We start from the raw sequence: 18,497 nt of genomic DNA on the forward strand, positions 1-18,497 counted from the left end.
GCACTAAAGTTGATGAGAAAAAGAACAGCAAATAAACACACACACACACACACACACAGATGTACATATACGTATACGCACATAATTAATTTTGTAAATTATATACATTTTGATATTTTTTTATTTTTATAATTTTATAATTTAAATTTTTAACTTTTAAAAATAATGATTTATATTTTTAATTTTTTTTGAATTTGTTATTGAACATTGTGATAAATAGATGGGTAATAGTTTTATCTACATGACTTAAAAATTTTTACTCTCTAATTTATTAAGTCAACAAACAAAATCATAAGGATTAGAACCGCCAAAGTCTAAAATATTTGCTAATTATAAAAATTGAGATTAGCGATTGTTATGTATCATGCAAATAATAACAGTTATAACTCTTTCTTTTCTTTTTTTTTGAAAGAGAAATAGTGAAGAGTAGCATATGGTGAAATTTGCTAATTTACAATCGTAGTTATATGTTTGTTTAATATTTATGTTTGATAATTGAAAGTTGGTCAAGCTATCTCTTAAAAAAATGTGATGCATTATTATCGAAGATAAAGTTTAATTAGTAGCGTACCAAACCCCACTGTTATTTTGATTTTTTTCTTTTGGTAAAATTGAATTATTTCGCAATTTAATTTAAAGCGATATGTCATAAAGAGTAAAAAAAGCATGGTATGATTGGCTCAGAGAAAAAAGTCGGTGCAGTGGTGTAGTACTGCAGAGACTGTATTTCAGTATTTATTGAGTAGTAAATTTGGAGGATTAAATCTTTGGGAAAGCAGAAACGGAGTTTGAGAGTAGAAAGAATAAAAAAGACACGGGTGTGGTGAATAAAGCAGTTTTCAAAAGCTGGAATAACAACAATAAAATAATAAACAACCCCTTTTTCAGCTTTCAATTCCTTCTGATTTTCTCATCTCCATCCCCTCAATATGATTGAAAGATTTTCCATCAACTTTCCCAATTTCCCATCTTGATCTGCTTCTTTCTATCTATAGATATTTATATAATATTCATCCAATTTAAAATCAGTTTGAATTATAAAAGTAAGTGATCATGTCAATTCTTATGAATTGCACCTCCTCCCTTATAAAAGCAATTTTTATTAAAAAAAAATCATTTTATCTAAGATAGTTTTTTAAGAAATTTTGGAAAATCGTACACAAAGAAACAAACAAATCAACTAGAGGGACAGCAATCTCTTGTAAAGAATGCTTAAATCTTCATTTTATTTGTTTAATTTTATAAAATTTAGGAGGATTTGCAAATTCTGGAGTGAAAACCACTATCATCCACTCTCACATTCTTAACCCAAAAAAAAGAAAAAGAAAAAAGTCTCACATATGTATCTCCCAGAAATACCTTAGAAGCTCTAATTTATAAGACTCAGTGCGAACAGATAGCTTTGTAAGTTGTTTGAGGTCTAATCAAGAAGGCAGAGTTGAAGTACAAATCTGGGTCAAAGTCTTTGGTGCTTATACATATAGAACTATAAATATAAATATACACAAATGGCCCAATTAACACGGATGGGTATAACACTTGTCGGATATGACCTCTGTCCTTTCCAACTTCTTCTTCTTCCAAAAAAAAAAAAAAATTTGGTACCTCAAGTACACATAACATAACTTTTTTGACATTTCTGGATGTCAATGCTTATCTCCAGTCTCCACCAAGATGTTCTGGTGCTTTCTTGAGTGTTCCATTTATTTGTAAACAAAATTAGATATTATTAAAAAAAATAAAAATAAAATAAAATGAAAAAAGAAGGTAGATTTTACAAATCAAACTAGCTTCTTGAGTCACCGATGGGCCATCTTACGAAGTTTCATTTCTTCAAGGGCGGCATTCAAATCCACGCAAGGAGAACCACCTTATTCAATGGCTCTTTTTGCCACTTCCCTAAGTGCCTTGACTCTGTTTCTGATTTCCTCTCCTTCTTCAGCTACCATAATCTTCCTCACACCCTTCTATCTCTTCCTTCTTCACACTAACCCCTTCAAAGCCACCTCATTTTTTAGCACTAACACCAACCCCAATTCCTGTAGGAATCCAATCTTCTTCACAAATCCTCCCACAGTTTCATGAATAAGAATCTTCGCTTGGCGTGGAATCCCTCTTAGTCCTTTTCCTTCCATTCTCTTCTCAAATCCTTTAGGAATCCAATCTTCTGCATCATGTTTTTGTTTAACCACAACCCAAATGAAATCCTGCCCAGAAGCTTCAAGACCCATTGCAAAGCTCCCTAATTTGAGCATCATTGATCAACTCTTCAGCACATCCAAAACATACATGAACAACTGAACAGGGTTGCTTTGAATCAAGCCAGTTCAAACAGAAACCATAGTGCTCTTCATCATCGTCATCATCATCAATGGAGGTTTCTTCTTGCTTGCTGTATAAGTGCAGCGGGCCAATATGCCGTGCCCTGACCCCAAAACCATTCCAGTAATGATCAGCATAAACTGGTTCAAGCTCGTAAAAGCTGTTTACCCAAACCCCATAGCCCCTCTTTCCAACATTTCATTAGTTGCTTTGAACAACTTTGTAATCTCAGTTTCAACATCAATGTTTCTTCTGGAAATCCGGAAACTGGTCTCCTATGAATTCAATCTCATTGCCAGGTAAATTAGGAACAAAGAACAGATCTGAATCAGTCTTCTTCTGAATCCCATAGAGATGCACACACAGGTCAGCACAGGGAGAGAAATAATAAGTTCAATGGAAAACAAGAGTGGGAATCCCATACGGGGATGCAACATCTGTAGCCCAAGGGAAGAACATGTCGGCCACAAGAAAGTCAGGACGGTGCCGTTTCAAGAATTGGTCGAGTTGTGAAGCAAGCATTGTGTCAATGGAAGAAGAAGAAGAAGAAGAAGAATTTATCAGAGAAGGGATTTGGAAGGTGAGAATATTGATCATGTGGGTATAAGAAAGTTTGCTCCTTTTTTTTGGATGTTTTCGGAGAAGAGACCGGCAAAATAAGGGCAGGTGAGAGTGGTTGCTTTAGAACCTCGAGAAGCAAAGAGGATGGCCATGTCAATGGTAGGTCGAGCATGGCCTAAAGACATAAAGGGGAAGAAGAACATGTGAAGCTGATTATCATCATCGGTTTTGCTTTCCATGGTTGCCTTGCAACCAAGCAGATCAGAAATTTTTTATATATTAAGGAGTAATGGAAGAGACACGGAGTGGAGCAGGAATTTCATATTCCGACATTCGTAAAATTAACAGAAAAAAAAAAAAAAGAAGGAAAAATATGATCCTTAAAAAAGAAGAAGAAGAAGAAGAAGAAGAAGAAGAAATACGGTTGGTAAATTGATGATTAGACGCTGTACAAGATGCCAAACAGAAGTTCTGTAAGTAACAATCTCTGGTTAACGATTGAGATAAGGTGTCGGCAGGTTAATCATTGACCTCATGACTTTGACTTGGCAGCTGAGCTGGGTAATATTGCGTAAAAGGGCCTCAGAATTCAGATATTTGCTTCATTTCCCAAACTTTTTTTTTTTTTGACTAAAAGATATCAATATAACTTTGTTGTTCTTCTTCTTGTTCTTATTTATTTATTTATTTATTTGTTCTTGCTTTCTTTTTCTTCCTCATTTATTTATTTATTTTATTATTATTATTTTTTTGCATCTATACAATTTGCCTATTGTAAAGGAGTTGTGGTATGTGACATATGTGTGAGAAAAAAGTTTGTATTTGTCTTCATAGAAAGCTAAAAATGTTGGGATAGGATCACAATTTTTTTTTTTCAGGTAACTTCTTCATTTTATTGGCCTACATTTCATACCCTGAAATACATAATATACAAAACCAAACCATGAAATTTCCCCAATAATTTCAAACTAGTACATTAATATTGAAATTCTAATGATCAGAAAAAGTTTTTTTTTTTTTCCTTCTTTTTTTTTTTTGATTAAAATGGATGGATTTTTAGCTTTTGAGTCGTAAAGTGAAAGCTTTCAAGGCAAGAAGAACCTCCTTCAGCTTCTCTTTGGTCGCTTCATCAAACTTCGCCCGAGGCTGGAAGGCGTTCAAGAAAAACTCTGGCTTATTGATGAAATGGATGTTCAGAAATACTCCAATCTGCCGGAGATGGTAATGACATCTTTCTTTTTTTTTTTGGTGCATTCAATAAATTCTAAATATTTGATTCTTTATTTATTTGGAAAATTGCAAGAAAACTCAAATTAACTATTATGTATAGGATAAATATCATTATAACACCCCTAATTTGTTATTTTTTCAATGTAATATTATTCTAATTATGAAAAATATCATTATAGCTCCATTACGTCTTGTTTTTGTTTTTTTTTTGTTTTTTTTTTAAATATAACATTATCTTTTAAAACTCTTACTCATAGAATTAAAATTTGATCCATTTACTTTTTCTTTGACTTGTTTTTTTTTTTTTTTTAAATTTCTAAACACTTTGTAAAACAAACAAACAACCAAACTGTTGGAACAATGTCAAAAAATTTCCAACAATCTCTCGCCCTTCAAACTTACAATAGTTTAAAAAAAATAAAAGAAAATGTGCACCAATTGAATCTAACTTCTCAGAAAATAACTAAGAACAATAAATTAGAGAAAGTAAATTATAAAAAGAATAAACTAATTAGTTTATATTTTTGTAGTTGTTTGTGGAGATGTATAGAGATATCATTCTCAAAGCCAATGAAGTTTTTATTTATATATGTAGAGAATTTTGAGTTACTTCACGAGTTTTCGATGTGGGATTTTTTTTTTCTTTTTCAATATTCCAACTTCAAAATTTCAATTTATACATATGATAATTACATGACCACTTAATCTCCAATCAATATGGGATTAAAGCTTCTTAATTAATCTCCCAATAATAATATTTCAATATATTAAAATATTAATTTAGAAAATTAATAATATGGCCAAACATTGCCCCTTTGCTTTTGAACTAGCTCTCCGGCCTCGATCTTTTAACTTTAATGCATGTTGACCACATTGTCTTGCCAAAAATCATCTATACCATTTTGCTATTTAATTGCATGCCTATGTTTCCTAGCACAAGAATCCCACACAGCATCCCCATACCAATTCCTTTGCTCATGTCCTGTGCTAAATTACTATGCTCAATATTTCATTAAACAAGAAAGCCCCACGGTGCTTCTAAAATTGTCAAACCCGTGCTCTCCAATCTTGGCAGTCAATCTTGCATATCACGAGTAACCAAAACTGCACCTTAGCCATACAAAACAAAATCCATCCAAATTCCATTCAATCTTCTCCAAAAGTTGCCAAATCTACTAATGAATATCCTTACTGACAAGTGAAGAATCAAAAATATAATATCATCCAATGCCCACCTCAATTAATCCCTTTAACAAAGAATATATTGAAGAGATTATATATCAAAAGAAAAAGAAACATTTGACATTCCACGTTGCAATTCCCTCTCAGCACCAAGATTATAGGCCGAAATACATCTATGACAAATAATGCTTTCAAATTTCAAAGGCAAAAAATACCTTTTAATGAGCTCTTACGAAGCTTCCCATTCTAATCTCTTAAAGAGAATATGCAATGCATTCAATAGCATCAACTTTCTTTCCCAAAGTTGGTAAACAAATATATATGAATATTATATACCAACCTTACACGGTTTCTTATCTCCAAGCCAAACCAAGAATTAATTTATATATGACTTCCAAATCCTAGCTAGCCATACAATCTCAAAATAATAATATTGATGGCCATTCGACTTTCCAATCATGAACAAAACTCCTGCATCCATTAGCCACATTTTGCCTTATTTTACCAACCATGATATTACTTTCCAAATTTATATCAAAAAATCCTTCTTTACCAACCATGGTATGACACGGTGCAATGACCAAAATTCATGCAATGACCAAAATTAATCCTCCAGCCGTGTATTGGTTTTCTTATGGCTCCCACCAAATATGTCAAATTACCATGGTAAAACAATTCCTTCTTATTAACCCCGAATACTTTACTTTCACAAAAGCCCCCATCCCAAGTTTCCAATTTAAAAAGATTCCTCAAATCTTTTCCAAATTTCGTTATACTGCATATATATCTCATGAAGACAAAACAACCCTAGACATATATATCAAATATATAGAATTCCCATCTCAATATCCACGGCCGATCCTCCATCATTCCTCCTTCAAGCATAAGTTCTCTCCATCCCGCCTCATACTATCCATAAGTCACACGCAAATTTCATCTGGTGCAAGATCACGGCTCCGCAGTTAAGTCTTGAAGTTTCTTCATCATCAAAATCTATACATACTAATTGTACACGCACCCCTGCTGCACTTGTTTCATTTTTTTCTTTTTGTATCTCTTATTGATAAGCTTCTCTACCTCTTATTAATGGCAGCCAATACCACCCCAAGTATTGCCTCTGCGTAGAAACGGCCTCCTAATAAAGAGCTTCTTTTCCCTCCAAACGGTGAGACAACCTGTCTACAGAAAGGTAAGTTCAGCTTCTCTTGCTTCACTTACTGCACCTGTGACCTTCTCCATGCATGGCTTCCTGTGTTTGCTTCGGACTCTTCCTTTCACTAATCAGCCGAACAAGTGTATATTTTGACTTGTTTATCTGCTGCATTTGCACAAAGCAATGCTCCCACCAGCACATCTATTAACATCATCTTGTTTATGTATATATACATGTAAAGCTCGGACAAAATCCATAAAAGCACACGGTTTCATATGCTTTGTTTTCTTTTCTTTTATATATATATATATATATATAAACATGTGAAACATGAAGATTCTCACCAAAGCATACGGCTTCGTACATGTATATGGCAAAAGGTATCCACATGTTTTTTGTTTAGCCACACAAACTTTCTCTTGGTTCCACGTATATATATATATATATATATATATATATGTATATACTTGTCAAAACATCCCATGCTTCCTCTTTTTTTTTTTTGCTTTGTTTTTTTATTTATTTATTTTTTTTATAATATATATGCTCACGTGAAGCACAACACACACACACACACACACCAAGGCAAGGCACATGGCTTCATGGCAAAAATGTATCCACATATCTTCACCAGGCCATACAAACTTTCTCTCGGTTCCATAACATCCCATCCTTTCTCTCTCTTTTTTCTTTTGTTTGTATATGTATATATGTGTACACGGTTTCATAGTTGCCATGACTTTATTCATCCACCATGTTTTCTATCAATTCCATATAAAAATATATATATGCATGCACATGGTTTCACGTGAATCTATTTCAAAAGTGCGCTCACATGTCTTTATTCGGCCAAGCATTCTATCGGTTCGATGAGGACACAATTTTATCAAAGCCACAAAATAAAAAATAATGAAGCTTACGATTCATCTCCACAGCCAACTAATGACCTCAATTTAGCATATTAAATATATATATATATATATATATATATATTTTGAAATATTCTTTTTATATGTGGCAGGTCATCAATAAAGATAAATTATCATATGTGGAGCAGCTTGAGTAGACTATCAATGACACCAAAGATGCTATTGACAATAGGATTTTGATCGAGAGAAACCAACTCTATAAAAAATTTAGCCTTGGCCATCGATTCCAAGACAAAATGCCTTGTGAAGTTGAAGCCGCATTCCAAACTCGCCCGGATAGAGTTCTACTATTCTCCTCAACATTCTTGGATTGGGCTAAATGGAAAGATTCTAAACCTTTCAAGTCGTGGCCTGTCACACCTTCGAAGTGGATTACATGGGTGGATCAATTAGACCCCTATTATGGCAGTACCTAAAAGAAATCTAGAATTTATGCTGCGATACGTCTATCCTGTCTTGACATCCCATGCGACAAGGGCCTGATTGCAGCTGCACTTTGCTTTTAGTCTTCTATTTCCAATGTTTTTTATTTCAGGTTTGGAATGATGACACCGACCTTGATGGATCTAGCTGTTCTGCTCGGGACCTCATGGCAAACTTTTGTCCATTACTGCTCTATCTCGAGATGGCATGCTGCATTATGAAGAAGCCAACTTCCCAAAGCAAGAAGCTTCTTACAACCATTTCCTGAAGAACATCCAAGGCAAAGACAATCCTCCCTCGGATCAAGAACACCTTTCTTTTCTTCTTTTGTGGTTATGCAGGTACATCTTTTGCATGCCTTCGATGCAAGTGACGAAAGACTTTGTTCACATGGCTCAAATTATTACCACCTGTACATCCATAGTGCTTGGCTTGCATTTCTTAGCTCCATGATGGACTTCTCGACATCACTTTCTTGATCTACTTATTTTAGTGGTCTATGAATTTGATCTACCTAGCGCATTCCTTGGCATATCCATCTTGTCAGATGTTACAGAAATTGACCTCTCAGATGACATAGGTTTGACTCATCTAACAACACAGATCTTACTTGTTCAACCACGTATCCATCCTGTTTGAACTAACCAATAGCATGGATTTGACCCAGCACCTTTAATCTCGATTCGTACAACATGGCCATGACCCAACTGTATCCGACCGACTTTGAAGGTGATGAATTCAACCATTCTATTTAACAAAAGTAGTAGAATTCTATCTAGACCTGAGTTCTTGAGACTCGGCCTTGAAAAGCAACCAAAATTGGCTAACTTCAAAATTATTAGCATAAATTGAATTAAATGGCCATGAAAATTTTGGCCTAATTCTATTAACTTATTGATATTACAATTGCAGGGTCATGATTTGCTCCAACATCTGATCCGACATCTCGCAACATTTTCAAGCATCCTTCAAGGCTGTGATTCCAACTAAATGGCCATCTTTTCCTATCATGCACTCCTGACTAGGTCGAGATCTAAATGATAAAGGCAGGATGACAACCATGTTGACCATCACTTCTTCCATAGTTCCAAATTTGACCATTGAAGACTTGCCAATTGAAGAAACAACTATGTCTTTCTCCACAAGATTTTTGTCCATGTAACAACCCAGACCACCTGCATGAGATATTGTCCGCTTTGGGCCCAGCCCGCATGGTTTTAAAAGGCCTTTTAATGGTTAGGGGGAATCCTCTTCCAACCCCTACCTATCAGTCCCACTGGCACGGGCTTTCAGGCCCAATCAAGATATTGTCCACTTTGGGTCCAGCCCGTACAGTTTTACGTTCCCTCATGGGAAGGCCTCTCATGGGATATGTATCCACACCCTTTTTTAAAGCATCTTTCGTTCCCCTTTCCAACCAATGTGAGATCTCACAATCCTCCCCCCTTGGGGCCCAGCATTCTCGCTGGCACACCGATCCGGGTACTAGTTTTGATACCATCTGTAACAGCCCAGACCACCCGCATGAGATATTGTACGCTTTGGGCCCAGCCCGCATGGTTTTAAAAGGCCTCTCAATGGTTAGGGGGAATCCTCTTCCAACCCCTACCTACCAGTCCCACTAGCACGGGCTTCCAGGCCCAATCGAGATATTGTCCTCTTTGGACCCATCCCACACAGTTTTACGTTCCCTCATGGGAAGGCCTCTCGAAGGAAAGGTATCCACACCCTGTTTTAAGGCATATTTCGTTCCCCTTTCCAACTGATGTGAGATCTCACAGTCCATGTCATTTAAGCATGATGGGACTTCAACATTTTGCTTTCTGACCCATCTCTTTGCATATTTCTTCACCACTAAAGTGCTAATTTTAAATGAAATGGCCACTTTCTTAGCAGTAGTTTCAGCCAAACTCTTCAAGTTTTCTAGTCTTCCTTCCAAGTTGCAAACATGTTACTTCAATTCCTCAATTTTATTGCCTTTATGATTTTCAGGTCGAGTTAGTATTGTCACTGACCCTTTTTTAGCAGCCTTCTCATGATCATTTTCTTATTGTACCAATTTCCTTGCCGCAGCATGTTGCCATTGCATTCATATCTTCTGAGTCCTGGTGAGTGGCTGATAAGATTTATATCTTGCTGGGTACCAGCGGTCTATTTCTGTAATTGGTGGCCTAAATGTCCTTAGTTTCTCAATTTTATAAGAAATCAATCTTGTTCGATTATCCCTCGAAAATGTAACCCTTAGTTTCTCAATTTTATAAGAAATCAATCTTGTTCGATTATCCCTCGAAAATGTAACCTGAAGCTTGAAGTCTAATTGCCCCCCCTGGTGTTGATGGTTCAGCTTCCAATACCCATCTCGCACCTTTGGTCTTAGGCATTGGAATACTGACTCTGGACTATGAGTCCCGTAATTTTCTGGTGGGGACTTTATCAAATTCTGCTCACACATCTTTATAGGTTGCTTCTTCCCATCGTCAACTTCATGCTTGCAATGAGTACAAAGCATCTGAGCAGATGGTTCGGCCCTTTTCGCCGAACATTCCTTCCTTGGTGGGTTGTCCTAGATCAACCTTAACTCTAGGTTTGGTCAACTCAGAAATGTTAGCCGAAACCATATCTGCTTCGGCTGATGGGAAATGATTGCTATCAACCTCCATTATATCCTTTCCTTTCTCCGAGAACTTCAAGGTGCCCTTGTCAATTAGAGCTTGAATTGCATTTTGGAATACCACACAATGCACAATTTGATGCATCCACATAACATGCCACTTGTAGTACGATTTCTTTTTAGTTTCTTCAGCTGTGGATAAAACATGGCCATCGGTAATTTAATTACCTTGTCGGCCAACAGATGGTAAAAAATTTGGTCGGCTTTGGAGATGTCAAAACTGTAAACCTTCTTCAGCTTGAGCTGATTCTTTTTCGTATCTATGACCAACTGAGGAATCCTCTAGTTCCTTGTTGGTCTAGCTAGAGCTTTGCATATATATGGCCTAGTGGTCACTACCTCAGTAGCATCGATTTCAATCGAGGCATCCTCGATCCTTGGTCTTCAGCTTCGACCGAATGAATCTCCGTATTTGGGTCTCTATAGTATGATCCCCGAGATGAGTTCTTCCTCTGATACTTTTCCCTCAAAATACTTTCGTATCTGGATGCTCGATAGACTAACTCGAACAAATCATCTCAAACTTCTTTCAAAGCTTGTAGCTCCATCCGCTCTGGGCTAGCTTGACAAACTCTTTTTCTGGTATATCCAAGTGACATTTGATCATTGCCCTCTTGAACCGGGCAATAAAATTCTCCACCAATTCTCCTTCCATTTGACGCAAATGAGACAAATCATCCATAGAGATCTCCAGCTCAATCCTATAAAATTGCTCATGGAATTTCTGCTTAACTCTTCCCACGTATGGATCGAGTTTGGTTGCAGGTTGATATACCACAAGAAAGTAGAACGTGTCAAAGAGTTAGCAAACAAATGGAGCTCTAAAAATTCATTGGTCGTAGCTTCCCTGCACTGGATAGTGAAGCGGCCTATTTGCTCCATAGTGGATTGATTCTCTTCACCCAAAAACAAGGTGAATTAAGGAAATCTGAATCCCTTTGAAAATTCTATTCGATCAATGGCCTCGGGATAAGGCCTTCTGTAGGATGGTCGACCAACTCTTCTAAATGTGGGGCCGATCATCTTTTGAATGATGGTCTCGACGGCCTCCCTATCCATTCCATGGCCGTTGTTCATCCAATTTCGGACATTATGCCCATATCTCTATGTTAGGCCATGATAGTCGACGTGGTGGTGATGGTCATTATTTTGGCCATACAGAAAGTTTTGGCCAAATTGCTTAGCATGCCCCCCAACCATGACCTTGATTTTGGACATGTAGGAAAACATGGGGTTGAAAGTCTGCCCTTCCTCTGTTAACATTATTTGCGGCCTAAAGGGCCTGTATGCCATAAGGTGCCGCTTGAAAGGCCCCCACTACATATGGAACGAGTTGAGAGGCCAGTTGTAACAGCCCAGTCCACCCGCATGCGATATTGTCCGCTTTGGGTTCAGCCCGCATGGTTTTGTCAAAATGCGTCGCAAAGAAAAGATATTCACACCCTCTTTTAAGGCATGCTTTGTTCCCCTTTAAAATCGATGTGGGATCTCACAATCCTCCTCCCTTAGGGCCCAGCGTCCTCGCTGGCATACCGATCCGGGTACTAGCTCTGATACCATCTGTAATAGCCCAGTCCACCCGCATGCGATATTGTCCGCTTTGGGCCTAGCCCGCACGGTTTTGTCAAAACGCATCGCAAGGGAAAGGTATCCACACCCTTTTTTAAGGCATGCTTCATTTCCCTTTCCAACGGATGTGGGATCTCACACCAGTACAATCTGTTCTTCTCAGCCATTTCTAACATTCTAGCCTTAGTTTTCGGCTGGTCCTCCACCATGAATTGGGTTTCGAGTTGGTGGGGGAATATAAGGTTGTCATTCTGGCACAACTATCCTTCATTCATTTCCATTTATTCTCACCGAAATAGTTGGTGCATCAGATCTTCATGTGTTGCCTTCAGGCACGGCCGAAAAGGCCTGCACCTGTTCTTCTTGGCCAATAAATAGCCTTGCGCCACTCGACGAGGCTTGAATAACATGCAATTGTTGACGTAACAAATCTATAATGCCTTCCAACATTCATTGCTAGATCTCATGATATGTTTCCATCTGCCTTTGTCCTTCCTTAAATCTCAGGGATAGCTCACAGATCGATTCCTGGGAGGACATCTCCGCCGAGTCGAAAGTCTTGCCAGCTTTTTCCTCTTTGCTGTTGTTATGGGTGTCGGACTACAAAGATCTTGATCGAGTCTGAACCATTGTCTTCAGTTGAAAATTTATGTTGTCCTATCGAGCGTGCCAAAAAGATATGTTGGAACAATGTCAGAAAATTTCCAACAATCTGTCGTCTCCTAAATTTGTGGGCGTACCACTTCAAATCTGTAACAGTTCAAAGAAAATAAAAGAAAATGTGCACCAGTTGAATCTAACTTCTCAGACAATTGTATTGATTATTGGAGAACAAAAAATATATTACAAGGTCCGATTGCCTTAATTGTTAGGACCCGTCCAAAATTTCTCACCGGAACCATAGACAAGCCCTGATCCCAGGGAAACCCTACCGGACCATCCAATGGAAAATCCGGCAGAACCTCCCCTAAGGGTTGGACTTACCACAAACTTCCTGCACTGAAACACACTTCTATACACATCCCCTTATTTCTCCCACATTACTACAATTTGATTCCACAAATTTGCAGCACTTCAAAATAATAACAGGGAATTAATGTAGTATTTAATAAAATGTGTCCAATACAGTATAAGAGCATTATACAAATAAATGTGGAATTAATGTAACACCCCGTCACGAATCGCACTGGGATCCGTGCACGTTGACCGAGGTTGACCGTTGACCGTTGACCGAAGGGGTCAAAGTTGACTTTTTGACTCGGTGGGAATTTCGAGTTGACCAGGGTACCGTGGCGAAGTGCATGACGCCCTGAGTTCGTAGACTAGTAGCACGTCGAAAACGGAGCTACGGTTTGAAAGTTATGGGCAAAACAAGTTGAAGTGTAAACTGTCTAAAAGGTGCCGGGAGTTGACTTTTTCTTGTGATGTAATTGTGAGTTGACTCTTGTAGGGTTGTAAAGTACTCGTCGATACGAGTTCATAGACTAGCGGCACGCTTAAATCGGACATCCGGTTAAAAAGTTATGGACGTTTGAAGTTTACCGGATACCGTATTATTTTAATGTTTTTGGGTCGTGAACAGTGAAATGCCACGTGTCAGCTTCTGAGTGGTCCACGTGGCATGAACAGTGTCACACAGGGTTTTAATTTTGAAAAACTCTCGGGGAAGAGAGAGAAAGAGAGAGAAGAGAGAGAAAGAGAGAGAGGAGAGAGAAAGAGAGAAAGAGGACCCGCCGGCCGCCGGCCATTTTCACGTTTTTCCGGCCTAGTTACTGTACACGCGCCGGCCAGCCAGATTGCCCACCTCATTTCCGGCAAAACCTCCAAATTTCACGGCGAACGGCCGCCGGACGCGCCCGGATCGGACGTCCGAAGTTTGGCGGCGATTTTTCCCCTCCACCGCCGGCCACCGCGAATCGGCACTATTCCGGCCGATGTACAGTACACGCGCCATACACCCAGCATCCTCTCCTCAAGTCCGGCCTACCCACCAAAAATCACGGCCATCGGACCACCGACGCGCCGGGATCGGAGCGTTTTCCGGCGAGGGGTCGAAAATCTTCAAACGGTGATTTCTCCGCCGTCCGACCTCCGTTTTGCTCACCGTCGGTCCCGTTGGATTGCTCTCCTCACGATCTACAAATCTGCAAAATTTCACAGCAAACGGCCACCGTCGGAAATTACTGTTCCGGCGACGGTTGCCGGTGACGTGGCGGCCGCCGGAAAGTACTGTTCCGGCGAGTACCCTGAAAATTCCGGCCAGCTCCAGTCCGCAGTGTTCGACCTCCTGAACCCAAATCCGACTTCCGTTTCCACCAATTCGCGACGGTTTGGGAGAATTGCGGAGCCGAAACCCGAAAAGCTTCCCGATAAAATTCCGACCCCGTCGGGTACGATCATCGGAAATTAAGACCGGATCTGTGATTAGCATCACTCGAGCTTCGATTCGGTATATCATTCGTAAATTTTAGTTATCGTTTGGTGTTCGCTCCTCGGGTACCCATTTGGGGATTACCCGAATAAAATATTAATATTTGTGGTTTTGGTACTGTGGATGTTTTAGGTGCACGTGCAAGTAGCGGAGTCGATCCTGCGGAGGATCTTGATTGAGATACGTGCACAAGGTGAGTGACCCACCTTCAAATTAATTTTGGGGAATTTAATTGATGAATATATTATGTGTGAATTAAATATTTGGAATTTAATATCTATGTGCCAAATATTTATTGGATTTATTGTAGAATTATTTATGAATTTATTGGATTTAAGAAAATGCGAATTCTACAAATTTATGCCATGTGGAATTATTTTATGGTTTTGAGGATTTTGAAATTGGTGTGGTTTTAATGGTAAATTGGGCATGATTTGATTTTCAAATATTTCAAAGAAAATATTTGGTTATATTGGTGATTTCAATTTTTATAAAATATGCCCATAAAATATTATGGGATTTGATTATTTCGAGAAATTATTTATGCTTGGAAAAAATGTGGATATTTGAATTGATGGATTTGGGAGTTGGTGGATTTGAAAATCATGGAATTTATGGTATGGATTATAAGGAAATTGTGGAGAATTTCCCGGTTCAAGCGGATGGATTATGCCCGCTATGCTTATGAAAAATGTGAAATTTGTTTTATGATTTAAATTTATGGATTTTATAATTTTTTAGATGCACCGTGCACGTACTGGTGTTCTGATTATGTGATATGGTTAGTGTGCACACGGTTGTGATTAGCGCGCAGGTGGGTGTGAGTAGCGCGCGGTTGATATTATGAGGGTGTCCTGTGGATGCCATCGGAGAGGGCGGCCACCCCCCTTTGGCCGGGACACCAGGTTAGCAGCGGCGCTGTGGGACGCCACGCGACCGTATGCCGGTTTCTTTCTCTAACCTCCTGTCTGGCGGTACCTTGGGACGCTGGGTACTGTTGGCGCCACTGGTATATAGTGGGTGCATCAAATGATTTTCAGAACTGTGTTTTAAAAATAAAATGTTTGGAAACTGAATTGGAATTAAAGATATAATTGTTACCGCTTCTGGTATTTAATTGATGTCTTGGTTTCGGGGAATATGGATAAAGGGTTTTGTGAAATTGTTTTAAAAGGGGAACCTTTCCAACTGAGAGAATTGTAAGGGTTTTGAGAGAAAATATTATTTCCAAATAATTATTATTTATACTTATTACTGTGATATTATATGGTATAGTAGTAGGGTCGCTCACTGAGATGATTAGCATCTCACACTCTTAAATTCCGTTCCTCTAGGTACCAGGTTGTCGGTGTTCACTCGGAGCGGACTTGATCTTCATCGCTGTTTTACTTCGTGAAGTACCCTGTTCGTCTTTATTGCAGTTGTACTATTTCTTTCATTCTTGTTGTATTTATTATGCACTGGATTACTGTATTTATTTCGAAGTGTTGAAAATTGTGGAACCAATTTGTAGTATTGTAGGAGGAATAAGGGGATATTTTTGAAGTGTGTTTTCAGTGCAGGTAAATTTATGGTAAGTAAATCCCTTAGGGGAGGTGCTGCCGGATTTTCCGTTGGAAGGTTCGGTGGTATTTCCCTGGGATCAGGGCTTGTCTAGGGTTCCGGGGAGGAATTCTGGACGGGTCCTGACAGTTGGTATCAGAGCATAGGTTCTTGTAATCCTAAGGGACTGTGCATTGCTGTACAGCCCATCCGTAAATTCCTTCCTTTTGTAATCGTGCTTAAGTGTCCCTGTTTCTAAACTCTTGTTTGTTTCTTCAGTAATCGATTACGATGAGTCGGCGGGACACACGTAGAACTCGGGAACGCTCGGCTGAGAGTTCCGGGAGTCGATCAAGCCTTAGAGATCTGGTCTCTCAGCTAACTAGAGCCTTAGGAGGTTCAAGCTCTAGTAACCGATCCGTGGATCAGGCTCGACGTTTAGGAGCCGTGGAGTTCGATGGAAGCCAAGGCCCAGCTGCAGCCTTGAAGTGGCTATCCAGCATGGAGAAAATCTTGGAAGAGGGGATGCAGTGCCCCGATGAGGATATGGTGAGGATTTCTGGGTTCATGTTAGAGGGAGACGCCCGGAAGTGGTGGCAAATGGAGAAGACCCGCAGAAGGCATACGTGGGATCAGTTCAAGATGGCCTTCTCTACTGAGTTTTGTCCTCCTGCCTACCGTGAAGCAAGAAGGAGAGAGTTCGAGGAACTACGACAGGGGAACATGACAGTGACAGAGTACGAGAGGAGATTCCGAGAACTATCAGAATTCTACATGCACCTAATTCCCGACGATCACACGAAGAAGGTGAAGTTCATAGACGGATTGAAAGAGAGCATCGGCTACACCCTTTCTGGATCAGTACATCCCACCTATCAGTCCGCCAGGGATGCAGCGCTCGAGCTAGAGAGACAGGAGGAGATACACAGACCCTCAAGGCGCAGATCTTTCGAAGGTTCGTATAGCGGAGTACCTCGACAGGGGGCAGCTAAGAAAGGCCATAGCTCAGGCTCAGACAGTGATGGGTTAAGCCCACGAGGCAGATTCCAGAGGAGAGATAGTTATCGCATGCCCCAGCCAGCTCGCCATTCGATCAGTGTGGATGCAAGCTTGTATCAGCAGTCACGCATTAGTTCTCCGCGGATTTGTCCACTTTGTAGGGGGAATCATTCTGGGCAATGTCAGATGGATGGGTTCTGCTTTCGGTGTGGGCAGCCAGGTCACATAAGGAGGGATTGCCCTTATGGTAGCGGCAGTGTGCTAGGAGCAGGTCGACGGACACAGCATACGGGAGTATTTCCAGGACAGAGTTCCCAGGGGAGTCAGCCAGTAGGAGTTTCATCGGGATCAGTCCCACAGCCTGTTGGACCGAGCAGGGGTAGAGGACGGAGGCCCCAGCAGACAGGGCAGGGTCGAGTGTTTGCGATGACGCAGCAGGAGGCCCTAGCTACACCGGACGTCGTGGCAGGTACGTTGAATATATTTGGTAATGATGCATTAGTACTTATAGACCCGGGAGCAACACATTCATTCATCTCCAAGGAATTCGTCACTCGGGTCGGTATGACCCCTACTCCTTTAGAATGTCTGCTAGAAATAGCCACTCCTGCAGGAGAATCCTTGTGGCCTAGCCAGTTAATCAAGGAATGTTTCTTCTGCATCGAAGATCAAGTGATGGAGGCGGACTTGATCCTGTTGGATCTGTCCGGACTTGATGTAATTTTGGGCATGGATTGGTTGGCAAGGAACCATGCATCTGTAGACTGTTTCAGCAAGGAAGTTACATTCAGGAGGCCAGGGTTGCCAGAAGTAGTATTCCGTGGAGGAGTTGGAAGGCCCTTACCGAGGTTGATATCTACCCTTACCGCCAAGAAGCTACTGAATAAAGGTTGCCAGGGGTATTTGGCTCATGTGATAGATACCCGAGTAAGTGGGGTCAGGTTGGAAGACATGCCCGTTGTGAGGGATTTCCCGGACGTGTTTCCTGAGGAGTTACCAGGATTGCCTCCGGAAAGGGAAGTTGACTTTCCCATTGAATTGATTCCAGGCACCGTGCCTATTTCTCTACCACCGTATCGGATGGCTCCAGCGGAGTTAAGGGAGCTAAAGGTCCAGTTGCAAGATTTGGTAGATAAGGGGTTTATTAGACCAAGTATATCGCCGTGGGGAGCCCCAGTTTTGTTTGTAAAGAAAAAGGATGGTAGTTTAAGGCTGTGTATAGACTACCGACAACTTAATAAGGTCACCATTCCTAATCGCTATCCGTTGCCAAGGATAGATGATCTATTCGACCAACTCCAAGGTGCCAAAGTGTTCTCCAAGATCGACTTGAGGTCGGGATACCATCAGTTAAGGATCCGAGAGTCGGACATTCCTAAGACTGCCTTTAGGACGAGGTACGGACATTATGAATTCCTAGTGATGTCGTTCGGACTCACCAATGCCCCAGCAGCTTTCATGGACTTGATGAATAGGGTGTTTCGT

The 18,497-nt window shown here is 40.0% G+C and overlaps 1 long non-coding RNA gene and 1 pseudogene across 1 annotated transcript; one reads left to right on the plus strand and one right to left on the minus strand.

The window, feature by feature from the left end:
* Window positions 1-1,401: 1,401 nt before the first annotated feature.
* Window positions 1,402-2,520, minus strand: LOC125421352 (UDP-glucose flavonoid 3-O-glucosyltransferase 7-like; annotated as a pseudogene).
* A 10,965-nt stretch (window positions 2,521-13,485) lies between these two features.
* Window positions 13,486-16,638, plus strand: LOC132805142 (uncharacterized). The gene is made up of 3 exons (XR_009640529.1): window positions 13,486-14,489; window positions 14,604-14,664; window positions 16,293-16,638. It is a non-coding gene; the product is annotated as an uncharacterized LOC132805142 (long non-coding RNA).
* The last annotated feature ends 1,859 nt before the right edge of the window (window positions 16,639-18,497 follow it).

The sequence above is a fragment of the Ziziphus jujuba genome, chromosome 8 (genome assembly GCF_031755915.1).
Source record: "Ziziphus jujuba cultivar Dongzao chromosome 8, ASM3175591v1".
In the NCBI taxonomy this organism is placed as follows: Eukaryota; Viridiplantae; Streptophyta; class Magnoliopsida; order Rosales; family Rhamnaceae; genus Ziziphus; species Ziziphus jujuba.